General features: G+C 53.1%; 1 protein-coding gene across 3 annotated transcripts in view; it reads right to left on the bottom strand.

Annotated features, from left to right (window-relative positions):
• SLC5A11 (solute carrier family 5 member 11) overlaps window positions 1-10,998 on the bottom strand; it is a 56,616-nt gene extending 45,618 nt beyond the window's left edge. Inside the window, exons 1-8 of one of the 3 annotated variants that reach the window (XM_031433025.2) lie at window positions 10,861-10,998; window positions 8,944-9,302; window positions 6,829-6,888; window positions 6,503-6,645; window positions 6,128-6,316; window positions 5,966-6,034; window positions 5,074-5,589; window positions 4,470-4,504 (exon numbers count right to left, since the gene is read on the bottom strand). The gene's annotated coding sequence lies outside the window, so the exon portion shown is untranslated. The remainder of the gene's footprint in view (window positions 1-4,469; window positions 4,505-5,073; window positions 5,590-5,965; window positions 6,035-6,127; window positions 6,317-6,502; window positions 6,646-6,828; window positions 6,889-8,943; window positions 9,303-10,860) is intronic. The other 2 variants (XM_064478530.1, XM_064478531.1) reach the window with 2 other exon arrangements.
• Window positions 10,999-12,046: the final 1,048 nt, after the last annotated feature.

The raw sequence follows: 12,046 nt of genomic DNA, 5'->3' as shown, positions 1-12,046 counted from the left end.
GGGAGTGGGGCAGATTGTTCTAGAACCCAGCAGTCTGAAAGGGAGGAAACGGAGGAACAAGGGAGGCAGGGCAGCGGACAGACTGGTGAGCCAGCCCTCCCCCGTCCACAGCGCCGCTCCCAGCTGCCCCTTCCAGGCCTCTGCCTGCCAGGCACCGAGAGGGGTGGGAGCAGATAAACAAGTCATTCATCACCGGCTCCGGGCAGGCTGGCACCGGCTCCAGGCTCTTCCCGAGTCCCAGGGAGGTGGGGGCCCTGTCGGCGGCCAGGAGGGACCGTCTGTGTCTTCAGGGTGGGAATAGGACCTAGAAGAATGCGCCAGAGAAGCTGCGGACACCAAGTGTGGCTGCCTCAGCCACGTACTCCAGACGGATCCCTCCGCAGGCCCTGGTTCAGCAAAGCCATTATTACTGTCGCTGTAACAGTAATAATCTCTAAAACTTACTGAGCACTATTTATGGAAGTGCCAGGCCTGCAGCTCACCTTACACATGACCTCTTATCTCATCCTTGCCAGCCCCCTGAGGCAAACATAGTACACCTCCATCTTACAGGTGGGAAATGGAGCCGCCAAGAGGTGAGAGGGAGCTGGGTTCGGGTCCTGGCTGCGCCACTTTCTGGGTCACAGGAAGTGCCAGAGGTGGGATTCGAACCCAGGTCTTGCACCGAAGCTCACTGTGTCATCTAGTACTGGCTGGTCTGCCTTCCTTTCCTCCCTTCCTCCTCCCCTTCTTCACTCCTCCCCTCCCTCTATCTCTGGGTCCTTTTTTTTTTAACGGAGGTACTAGGGATTGAACCCAGGACCTCTGGCATGCTAAGCATGCGCTCTACCACTGAGCTATACCCTCCCCTCGACCTCCTCTACCTCTGTTTCTTTCCCATAAACATTCATTAGGCACCAGCTGTATGCCAGGCTCTGTGCTGGGCACTGTGGACTTGGCCCCCATCCTTGCAGGTTCTCACCCAGCCCCTTGCAGCATTGTGCGTGCCCAGAGCCATCCGTGGCACCGCCCTGGGAGGGCTTCACCTCCTGAGGGCCCCTCCCCTGTGGGAGGCCAGGGTTAATTGGAGTCTATGCAAAGCGGGTGCGGTAACAAGGGCTTTGTTTGCAAGAACACCCTGCCCTTGTGGTTGCCAACTGGCCAAAGAACAGAGGAAACTCAGCAAGCAGGGTTGCCTGCTCACCCTTTTCCTTTTGGCCACTTACATCATTTGCCAGAGCAGATGTGGGAATTTTCCGCACCCCAGTGTGAAACAAAGATGGGGAAGGGGGCAGGGCTCTGACTGTATTCGCTGCCTTTGGTTTTCAGTCTGGCTCCTGTGTGTCCACTGAGTGGGCTACGTTATTCTTTATGACTTGTGTGCGCCTGAAATATTTTGCAATGAAGAAAAAGAAACAAACGGAACAAGGTGTACAGCATAAAACCACACGTGTCTACTAAATGCATTCTGAGACAGAAAATATAGTACCAAATATAGTACAGTTTTGCCAGGATGTGGGCACATTTGCTGAAGAATAGCAAACACATTAGCAGAGACAGAGAAAGGGAGAAGCAGACAGAGGGACAGAGAGATAAACTAAGGGAGGACCCTGCCCCGGCCAAAGATGACAATGGCCATCTAATTAATTACAAGTTTAATTATTGACAAAAACTCCCTGGGAAACAGATGTGTCGTGATCAAATGTAAAGATGTTAGAACTGCATTTCCTGGTTCAAGTCTCCACTCTACCTCTTATTAGTTCCGTGATCTTGAGCAAATAATCTCTCCAATACTCAGTTTCCCCGTCTATAAGATGGGGATATGAATCAGACCTACATCAGTTTTGCTAAAAGTATTAATCAAGTTCATTATGGATTTGATCAGGCCCAGAATACTTGGTCTGTCTCCTTCCTTCTTGTAAAATCACTAAAAAAAAAAAATGATCATAGATTTTGTGGTCAGACAGACCCTGGCCGCTACATGTATGAGTCTCCTTTTAAGCACATAGCACCCCTAAGAAGTCGGGTGTCTGGTTAACCCCATTGAACAGGTGGAGAAAACAAAGCCCAGGCTGAGGCCCCAAGGGCACAGGTCACGCCATTGGTAAATGACTGACCTGGGGCTTCAACCTGGGCTTGACCTTCAAGTTCCTAACCATTGCTCAGCATGTGGGCCCTTGGCAGGGAAAATTCCCGAGGTGACACAAGGGCTTGCAGAGGCCACACCTCCCAGGCCGGTAGGCACTCACACCCTTTCCTTCCAGTCCAAGGCCACAAGCCCGGTCTTTGGCTCAAGTCCAGGATGCCCAGAGAGGGGGATGGTGGAGGCAGCCCAACCAGAGGCAGGGGGTCAGTTCTGTAACGCTGAGCCGGGAGGCCAGAGCCTAAAACTGCAGAAGGGAGACCTGAAGGAGGACCACCTCCGGCCTCCTCAGCCAGCGGATGCTCTGCGGTTCATTAGAAGCAGGTCTCTGGACGAAGGCCCAGAGGACAGATGCCACGGGTCTTTGAGATGAAGCAGAGGCTGGGACTGTCCCCAGCCTGTCGGAAAGAGCCACAGCTCTGGCCATTAGGGAGGAAGCCACAGGCACAGTAGGGCCTGGCAGCTTTCCCCAAAGAGTGTCCCTGCTAACAAGTTTGAGTGCAAGGGACCCAGGCGAGCTTTCTCCTCCACCTGCCTCACCTTTTCAGTGAGGACCTGGGCTCAGGACTCCTAGAGAGACTAGATGTCACAAGAGCATGTTGGGAGCCCCAGACCTATCCATCCAAATGACAGCATGGGCTCTCCTGAGAATGCCGGGTCAGCGTCTCAAATGCAACACATCCAACTCGGAGACCATGGTCTTCAATGGCTGCCAGTCCTCCCATCTCATGAAATGGCAGCTTCATCCACTCTGCTTCTCATGCCAGAAACCCGAGTCATCCTTAAGTCTTGCATTCATTCATTCACTCACTCATCCAGTGGTCTGTAAGCACCTCCTATCTGCTGGGCATGGTGCCTAAGCACCAAGGCTGCCGGGGCTCACAAACATCCCACCAAAGACCGTACAACGTCCCTTTCTCAACTTCTGGAATCTACTGAACTCTAGTTCCACCCTTTTCTACTTCCAAAGACGAGCTTGAATCCATCCATTTTCCCTCACCTTTACTTCTATCGCTTTCATTCAAGCCACTGTCACTTCCATGTAGACTGGAGCATGTACTTCCCACCTTGCCTCCCTGAGGCCATTCTGGCTTCCTCCTCCACCCTTCACATGGAAGCCCGAGGGATCTTTGAGCATAAATCAGGTCAGTTCCTTTTCCTGCTCCAAGAATCTCAGCACTGTCTGACGCGCTCTGCCGTGGCCCCAGCCTCATCCCGCACGGTCTTCTATCTATCCCTGGAGCACTGTTTTGCTTCAGGGTCTTTGCTGTTCTGTTCCCTCTGCCTGGAATGCTCTTCCCTACACTCTTGGCTTGAGAAACTCCTACTCACCCTTCAGATGGCGCCCCACTGTCACCGCCCCCCCCCCCCCCGGGAAGCCTTCTCTTGGCTTCAGTCTAAGCTGGATCCCCAAATGATTTGCCATCATAGCAAACATGACCTCTCACCCCTGTTGAATCAAACATGCCATTTGGTTTGTATGATTCTCTCACTGCCGCCCATCCCCGCTGCATGGTAAGCCCCACGAAGGCAGGGGCCATGTCCGCCTCACTCACATTGTGCCCTCAAAGCAGGCACTCGATGAACACTGGGATAACAAACAAATGTGGAATTATCTGAGCCTTTGCTGTATACACCCTGGCGACTGTGACCCCCTCAGAGTAGGAGGAGGGTATCTCCCAGTCGCTTCCCCAGAATCACTTGTCAAGATGTCACTGGAAAACCAGATGTTGTGGATAAGCTCATGGCCGTGGGAGCTGAGTCTCAGCTTCGCCAACTCACTGTCTGTGTGAGCTTGGGCACGTTTCTTAATGGCTCGCGGGCTCTGCCTGTGAATTCGGGCAGCTGCGCCAGCTCGACCTGGCCCGGGCTGTGATGCGCTCTGCACGTGTCAGCCGTGTACCAGTGGCTCCTGTCTGCCTTACAGTTAAGAGCGGCTGCCTCGCGGCAACACATCTCCCAGCGTTTTGCTGTTTATGTGGATGGCTTCCCCTCCTTATCTCTCAGGTCATGAGGACACCACACCTGTGGGCTGGGCTGTGCTGAGGTTCACGGTCTCAACTGACAGATAAGGAACCTGAGCCTCAGTGAGGTGAAATGATCCGCCCCTTGGCCCTGAACTTGGTTAAGTGGAAGAGCTGGGACCCATGCCAGGTGCGCTGGCTGTACCCACCCCTGCCAGACACATCCCGCTTGCCGGGCGCAGGATGAGTCCTCTCCCAGAAGAGGAGCTGGGTGCCCCCGCCCTGCCATCCTTCCTGCCAGCACTGTCTCCAGTCCCCTGCGCAGATTCCCCAGTTGGCAGAATGGGTATCAGGTGGAGGGGTGAGGGTGGCAGGAATCTTACCTTCCTCTGGGGACAGAGTCCACCTGGCCTGGGTCCTGTCGGTGGTGTCCGAGAAAGAGGAGACAGAGGTGTCTGTGAGAAGGGAGGAACTGGGCTCCTCTGCCCTTGCAGGCTTGAGAGGACAGCGGTGGCCCTCCCTCCGGCACCGCCTGCTGTTGAGAGAGGCTCCTCACAGGTCAAACTCCAAATTCCAGCCTTGGCGGCAGCAGGGGTCAGAGGAGCCGTGAATGATCTCCCAGGGGTAGGGGAGAGGTCCTGGGGCCAGCCCCAGCCCCTTGAACTTGAACTTGAACTCCATGCAGGCCCCCATGGGGAAGATGGCCTGACGTGAGCTCCGCCCACAGAGCCTCACCTTCTCTGGGTCCTCACCTGGTGGGGGGCCCATGGTCAGGAAGGGGAGGGGAGCTGCTGCAGCCTGGGGCACCGTCCTGCTCCCCTCACCCGCTCTGCCACTGGCCCGCCTCCACGCTGGGGACAGGCAGGCTTGGGACGAGCCGGAGGAAGGGGGAGGGCAGATGCTGGCAGGGGAGGCAGGGGACAGAGGAGAAGTCCCAGGAGGGCACTTGAAGCAGCCCCACCGCTGCAGCCGCATAACAGTGACCACCTTTGTTCGGCTCCTTTCCTGTGCACTCTCCAGACCAAGGCAGGACAAAGACAGGCGCCTGCAGCCCAGAGGAGTTGTCAGGAGTGACCGAAGTCCAGCCCACAACACGAGGACAGGCAGTGGGGGACAGTGGAAGGCTTTTACTGGATACTCAGAGCATTCAAAATTAAAAAAAAAAAAAGAGTTACTAGCATTTGCAAAACGAGAGATTTTGAATAACACTCTGGATTTCCCACTTTACTAGAACCATCTGAGGGCCTGGCCAAACCAGGCCCACATGGCCACAGGGCAGCCGCTGCCTGGGGCAGGGTCGTGGCCACCCCGCCCCCCACCACAGTCCTGACCTCCGGCCCACCTCTCCCCTGCCCTTGGCCTGCCTGGGCCCTGGGCGGGGGCAGCCCCTGGCGCAGAGCAGGTCAGGAAGCATGGCGCTCTGGTCGAAAAGCTTCTGTGTCTCTGCTCGCTTGGTGTTTCCAACACGCCTCTAGGACAGATCCTGTTAGTATCTCCATTTTACTGAGAAAGGGGAAGAGAAGGGTGCGTAACTTGACCAAGTCACCAGCTGCGAGAGGCAGAACCAGGGCGGGAACCCCCATTTCTGGCATTTCATCCCACAATGCTACGGGGGCAGCGGGGCGGCTCAGAGACACATCCCGCTGGACGCAGGGCGGCCTGGATGTGCAGAGACTTAGCAATTGGCCTGACACCAGCATGAAGCAGGGCCTACAGCTGGTGGCCAGCCTGGGGGGACCAGTGTCCAGAAGGAACAGCTAGGATTGGAGGAGGTGGGCAGACAGACAGAGCAGGGAAAGGACAGACAACTTGACCCTGTGATCTGCCGCCAGAGGATTCATCACCAGGAGGGCAGTGGGGGGCACGTTGTTCCACCCACCTGAGGTCCAGCCCTGACTTCTTGGGGTCATGTCTGGGGAACCACGGTTATGTTCCAGGGTCAAGGTGGCTACAGACAAAGCACGTGGATGAGACAGGCGGGTCAGGTGGGGCTGTGAACAGCTGAGCCATGTCCCAGGTGAAGGGGACAGCCACAACTCACCTCCAACTGGGGAAACACAGGCCCAGTGGGGTCAGACCTTCCAATTGTTCTAGAAAGATGGGAAGTCCATAATTTTAGCTTCAGGACTATAAATCAATAAGGGGGTGATTGTGGCCCACGGGCCACTGGTGTGTCACCTCCAACAGTCTCTCTGATTGCCAGGTGCTTTTTTTTAACCCTCTCTTGGTGCTGTAGAAAACAGGAGAGAAAGATGGTTCAGCCAGTTTGGAGAATATTTTGGAAGTTTCTTAGCAAGTCAACAAACCCCTACCTTATAAGCCCAGCAAATTCCACGCATAGGTATGTATCAAGAGAATTGAAAAACACATGTTCCACAAAGCCTTGTACCCAAATGTTCAGAGCAGCCCTGCTCACCATCGTCCCAAAGCGGAAATAGCCCGATGTCCGTCGGCAGATCAGCGGACAATCCGCACCACCGGCATACTTCATGGAAAACCACAGTTGTTTCCAGTAGGACTAACTCCTGACACGTAACGCCATGAGTGAATCCCAGAAACCTGCCAGACACAAGCAAGTCCACCCTCTGTGATTCCATTTATATGAAGTTCAAAAACAGGAAAGATGAATCTATGGTGATGGAAGTCAGAGCGTGGGAGGTAAGAACTGACCAGAGCACTTTATGGGGAGTATTTAATAGATTCCCATACCCTAAGCGGGGAGGTGATTACACGGGCACATACCATTGTTCAGACCCGTTGGACTGGATGAGATTTGTGTGTTGCTTTTTATGCAAATGATGCCTGAAAAAAAATAGGGTGGGATGTGCAGTCAGTGAGTTTAGCAGATGCAGGTCTTGCTTCTCTGGTGGTGAAGGCAGTGGCCCTTACTCAAATCTTATTCCCGGGAGTCAGTGCCAGCCCAGCACCTCCACATGGGAATGTAGGTCCCACGGTTTCAAAGCACCTGATTTCCCAAGAGAAATCCCAAAGTACGGACTTTTATATGAACGCTCCTGATTTATAGGGATTGGCAAGTAATTTGGAATTAACTAAAAACAGCTAAAATGCTGCACAGTCAGCCTTCTGTATCCACAGGCTCTGCATCCTGAGATTTGACTACCCATGGATCGGAAGTATTCAGGGGAAAAAAAAAAAGATCTGGAAAGTTTCAAAAAGCAAAACTAGAATTTGCCACGTGCCAGCAACTATTTAAGTAGCATTTACCTTGTAATAGGCAGAATAAGGAATCTAAAGATGATTTAAAGGATGTGGGAGGATGTGACATGTGTGGGTTACATACAGACACTATGCCCTTTTATATAAGGGACTAGAGCATCCTCAAATTTTGGTAACCACGGGGGGGTCCTGCAACAAACCACCGCCAGATACTGAGGGACGACTCGATATATATCAAGCAATGCATATAGCATTCAGTTTGTGACCCTGTGTGATATTGTGACTTATAGTAAGAAATACATACTTGGTCTTTGTCCCCATTTCTGTCACAGCTCTCCTAAAACTTTTGGAACTTTCTAAGTGACCAGAGCGAGCAAGGTGTCTTTTGTTGGTGAGGTGACTTCCGGACCTCATCTGTGTTTGGGGGCTGGTTGCCAAGGGAACTAGCCAGGTGATTAGAGGGTTGGGATTTTTTTGGTACCCACCCCCACCATCCCGACCACCTGGAGCAGGAGAGGGGCTGGTGGTTGAATCAACTGCCAATGGCCTGTGATCTAATCAGTCATGACTATATAATCAAAACCCAAAAGGATGGGATTCTGAGAGCCTCTGGGTTGATGAACACGTGGAGGTTTGGGGAGAGGAGTGTGCTCAGAGAGCGTGGAAGCTCCATACCCTTTCCCCAGGCCCTGCCCTGTGAGTCTACCGGGCTGTTCCTGAGTTATATCCTTTTGTAACAGACTGGTTATCTAGTAAGTAAAATGTTTCTCTGAGTTCCATGAGCGTCTCTAGCAAACTGATCAAACCTGAAGAGGGAGAGCCTTTGGAAACTCCGATCTAGAGCGGGTGAATCAGAAGCCCACGGCAACCTGGATTGGTGACTGGTGTCTGAAATGGTGGGGGGTGTCTTGGAGGACTGAGCCCTTAACCTGCGGGACCTGACGCTGCCTCCAGGGAGACAGAGTCACAACTGAGCTGAATTGTCAGAGCATTACTTGGTGGCCAGGGGACAGGGGGCTGGATGGAGGGACGCACACGATGGTATTGGTCCCAGAATCTTACCCTATGTCCCCAAGTCACACGCCCTGCTCGTCTGGAATCCAGGCTGAGCTCTACATAAGGTCACGATTCTGTCCTGTATCTTCTACAGCTTTTTAGAAACACATCTTCACCCCCTCCCCCCCAACACACACTGTCCTCCAATGTTGCTATTTATAGTAACAACTGAGAAGAGCAAACCCTAAACACCCTGAAATCGGTAAGCTTTCCTGGCCAGCAGGCAAGGGTGATGCAAGGAGCCCAGCTCGAGGGTAAAATGAGATATATTTTTTTGACTTAGTAACTGTGAGGCCTGGGGTGAGTCACCCAGCCTGTCTGAACCTTCAGCTTCCACAGGTGCCACCACGTGTTTGCAATGCCTGCTCCACAGGGGCTAAAACGAGGATAAAATGAGATGCCACAGGGATGCACCTGTGTCTTGGTAGGAGGTTCTGGGTCCGCACTGGCTCCTTCCCTCTCCCCGGACCTAACCCCAGTTAACCTCGGGCTGCCGGCCTTCTGTTGAGTTGCCACTGAGAATGTCAAGGCTCACTCTTTCTCCTTCTGATGGCTTCACCCTGGAAACACTGTGTCCCCACCCCTCCCCCGTTCCCCGCTCCGAGAGGCACGTTTCTCACAAACCTGGGTGGCCTTTCATCCCCACGGGCAGCAGGACAGTGTTCTGGTGAAGAGGCCACCGATGGGGGCACATCCCTGCCCTCCTCCTGGCTCCTCTGCTCCTACCTGCGTGACCTCGTGGAAATCTGCCTGAATCCAGACTTTCTCCTCCGAAAAAGGAGATGTCATAATAACGGGACCGAGCCATTTGATCAGAAAGACTGGAGATTAATCCATATGACATTCTTCGTAATACTAAGGTGTTATTTTTCTTTCTTCTCTCATTATTTCATGAATGTCCAGTGGCATCTCTGGAAAGCTACAGGGCATGAGGCATCCCGACAGGCTGAATGCAGAAGCAGGTGTCAATAACCAGCTTTCTCCTGTGAAACCAGCCATCAAAGAGCTTTACAAACATGTAAAACAATGCCACTCTTCTCACTCGATCTTTTGGGGAAAATATGGCTGTTTTTCATAAAAAATGTTATTTACTTAACATGCAATGAGGTCGTTTTGTTCTTTTAAAATTAATTGATATTGTAAATGGTTTCTTCATTTAAACATCTAATTTGGTCAATATCTCTGTATTGATAATCCACATAAATGAAATGACGGGGTCCTTCCTTGTAAAGGGACCCCGAGACCCAAAAGCCTGAGAATCACTGCACTGTGACAAATTTGACAGGAGCCCGGGCATCTGGGAAAACTCTTGGAAATGTGCTGTCTGAACCCCAAGCCACACAATTCGCTAAAAGGTGCATTAAAGCAGGCCCTACCTGGGAAGCCTGCTCGTGGCAGTAGGGTCTGTGAGAGACAGTTGTTTGTAACTCGGGAGACCTTGCCGGTCAGTGTAGAGCGGATCGTTAATGAATCAACAAGGACTCTCTTTAATCACTAAACACTTTAACAGCAGGTCATCTGCGACACGGAGGTTGAAGTATGGAGTGTGACTTCCATACACTTGGGGATTACTGGAGTGGAACAGGGTCCCATGAAAGTCAACTTGACCAGAACTGCCACGAGCACACATCTGGGTTCCAAGAGGTGGTTTAGTGACGGTCCTTTGTCCTTGGCAGCCTGCGAGTGCCAGTGTGGGGCCAGCTGTGTGGCGGTCCTCGGGTCCCTGGGCTCTGCCTTCCGTGTCTGTTTAAAACCTGGCTCTATCAACTTTGTGGCTTACGGCCACCTCTCTGCTTCACTGCCCTGTGCCTCAGTCTCCCCATTTGTCAAATAGGGTTGTCGTAAGGATGAAATAAAAGGGTTATCTGAGGTGGGAATTGGCCAGCAAAATCTGCCCTTCTCCCTCCCCATGTGACACGTGTGGCCGAGTGTGGCCAGTGGAACAGGAGGGGACAGGATCTAGGTGACTCCTGCCTTCCCTGGATCCAGTGAGGGTCAGTGTGTGTCGGGGTGGGTGGGGGGCGAGGAAGTCAACACTCCTCCCTCGGTCCAGGCTTCTGAGGGTCATCCCTCCCTTACTTAAGAGGGAATTCAGGGCTGGGGGGTGTATAGCTCAGTGGTAGAGTACATGCCTAGCATGCACGAGGTCCTGGGTTCAGTCCCTAGCACCTCCATTAAAATCAATCAATCAATTAATTTAAAAATCTAATTACTTTCCCCCCAAAAAAGTTCTCAAAAATAAAATTTTTTTTAAAGAGAAGGAGCTCGGGTCCCAAGCTGCCACTCTTTCCTGCCTTCCCTCAGGTCGGGGTGGTGACCTCTGAAACAGCCTTGGAGGCACGTGCAGGGGGCAGGACGGCTGCAGCCGCCTGGGCTCCTGATGGAGCAGAGAAGCCGCCCAAGCGGAGCCTCTGTGTGGACTGAGGAGTGAAACAGAAAGGACTTCCGTTCCCCAGCCATGTCACCGCTGGGGCTCTGGTGACCAGGGCACTGCTTTCGACCCTCAAACATCCGAGCGTAGCGCTTGGAAGGGCGTCTTACCTGGGATGAGCACCGGGTAAGCTTTGCAATAAGGACCCTGCTGTCCTGCTCGGGAAGGACACACGGCGTCCTGTCTCTCATCACAGGAAACACACACAGAACACGTTCTTAATCTCCGGCGGTGCCGCAAAGACACGTGACTCTGCTTTTAGGCGCCACGGTGCGTGACCCGAGCAAGCCACCGCCCCTCCCTGGGGCCGCTTCAGCATCTCGTAAATGAAGGAGAGAAGAGTGCCTCCCACACGGGGTAGCTGGTGGTGAGGCTTCGATGAGCTAATCCATGCCAGCTGTCGAGTTTCATTCTGCAAGTGCTAAGCAGATGTGTGCTCTTACTTTAGTGACTGTTTTCAGTGTCTGTGGTTGAGATGGTCTCAACCATTTCCACCTGGTGTGGCTGTTCTGCGTGTCACTGATGGCTCCCAGCTGAGCTGCTCCCCAGGCATTGTCCTGGACCGAAAGCAGCAGCCTTCCCTGCACCCAGTGAGGGTCAGTGTGTGTCGGGGTGGGTGGGGGCGGGAAGTCAACGCTCCTCCCTTGGTCCAGGCTTCTCTGAGGGTCATCCCAGCTGCACGTTCCCTGGAGGTGGGCTCAGGTCTCTGTTGCAGCTTCTCCCGCTTCCCAGTCCTGCCTCCCTCACTCTCTCACAAGTGTCCTCCGTGGGCACTTCCCAGCAAACCGCCTCCACTCAGATCTCCAACTCAGAGTGTGACTCAGGGAACCCAACCAACTTCCGCCATCCGGTACCCCTGACTCCCCGGGGACAACGCACTTGCCCCTACCCTGCTGATGGCCTCCTCTGTCACACATGCATGCTTGGCTTCTCCTCCCAGACTTTTATCTCTTGACAGGCAGCCTTTGAGGATGTGGCTTTCTCCTTCCCTGAAATGTGCCCTCTCCAGCTTCTGAGAGTGAACTTTCCCTTGCCGCCCCCACCTCCTTTCTCCTGCCTCTTTGAATTTTTAATCATCCTTCTCAGGCACCCAGGCTCCTTTCTGCTTCTCAGATGATGATGTTACTTGAAACTTTATTCTACATCCATTTCCATTTCCATGGTGTCAGCCATCACCTCTGATGGATAATCCCAAACTGATGTCTCTACCTAAGACCTCTTCCTTAAACATCCATCCATCCATCCATCTATCAGTTCATCCACCCACCCTTTCAATCACCCACCCACCCACCTACC

This window comes from Camelus dromedarius, chromosome 24 (assembly GCF_036321535.1).
Source record: "Camelus dromedarius isolate mCamDro1 chromosome 24, mCamDro1.pat, whole genome shotgun sequence".
Taxonomy (NCBI): domain Eukaryota; kingdom Metazoa; phylum Chordata; class Mammalia; order Artiodactyla; family Camelidae; genus Camelus; species Camelus dromedarius.
This window is presented reverse-complemented; position numbering and strand designations above follow the sequence as displayed.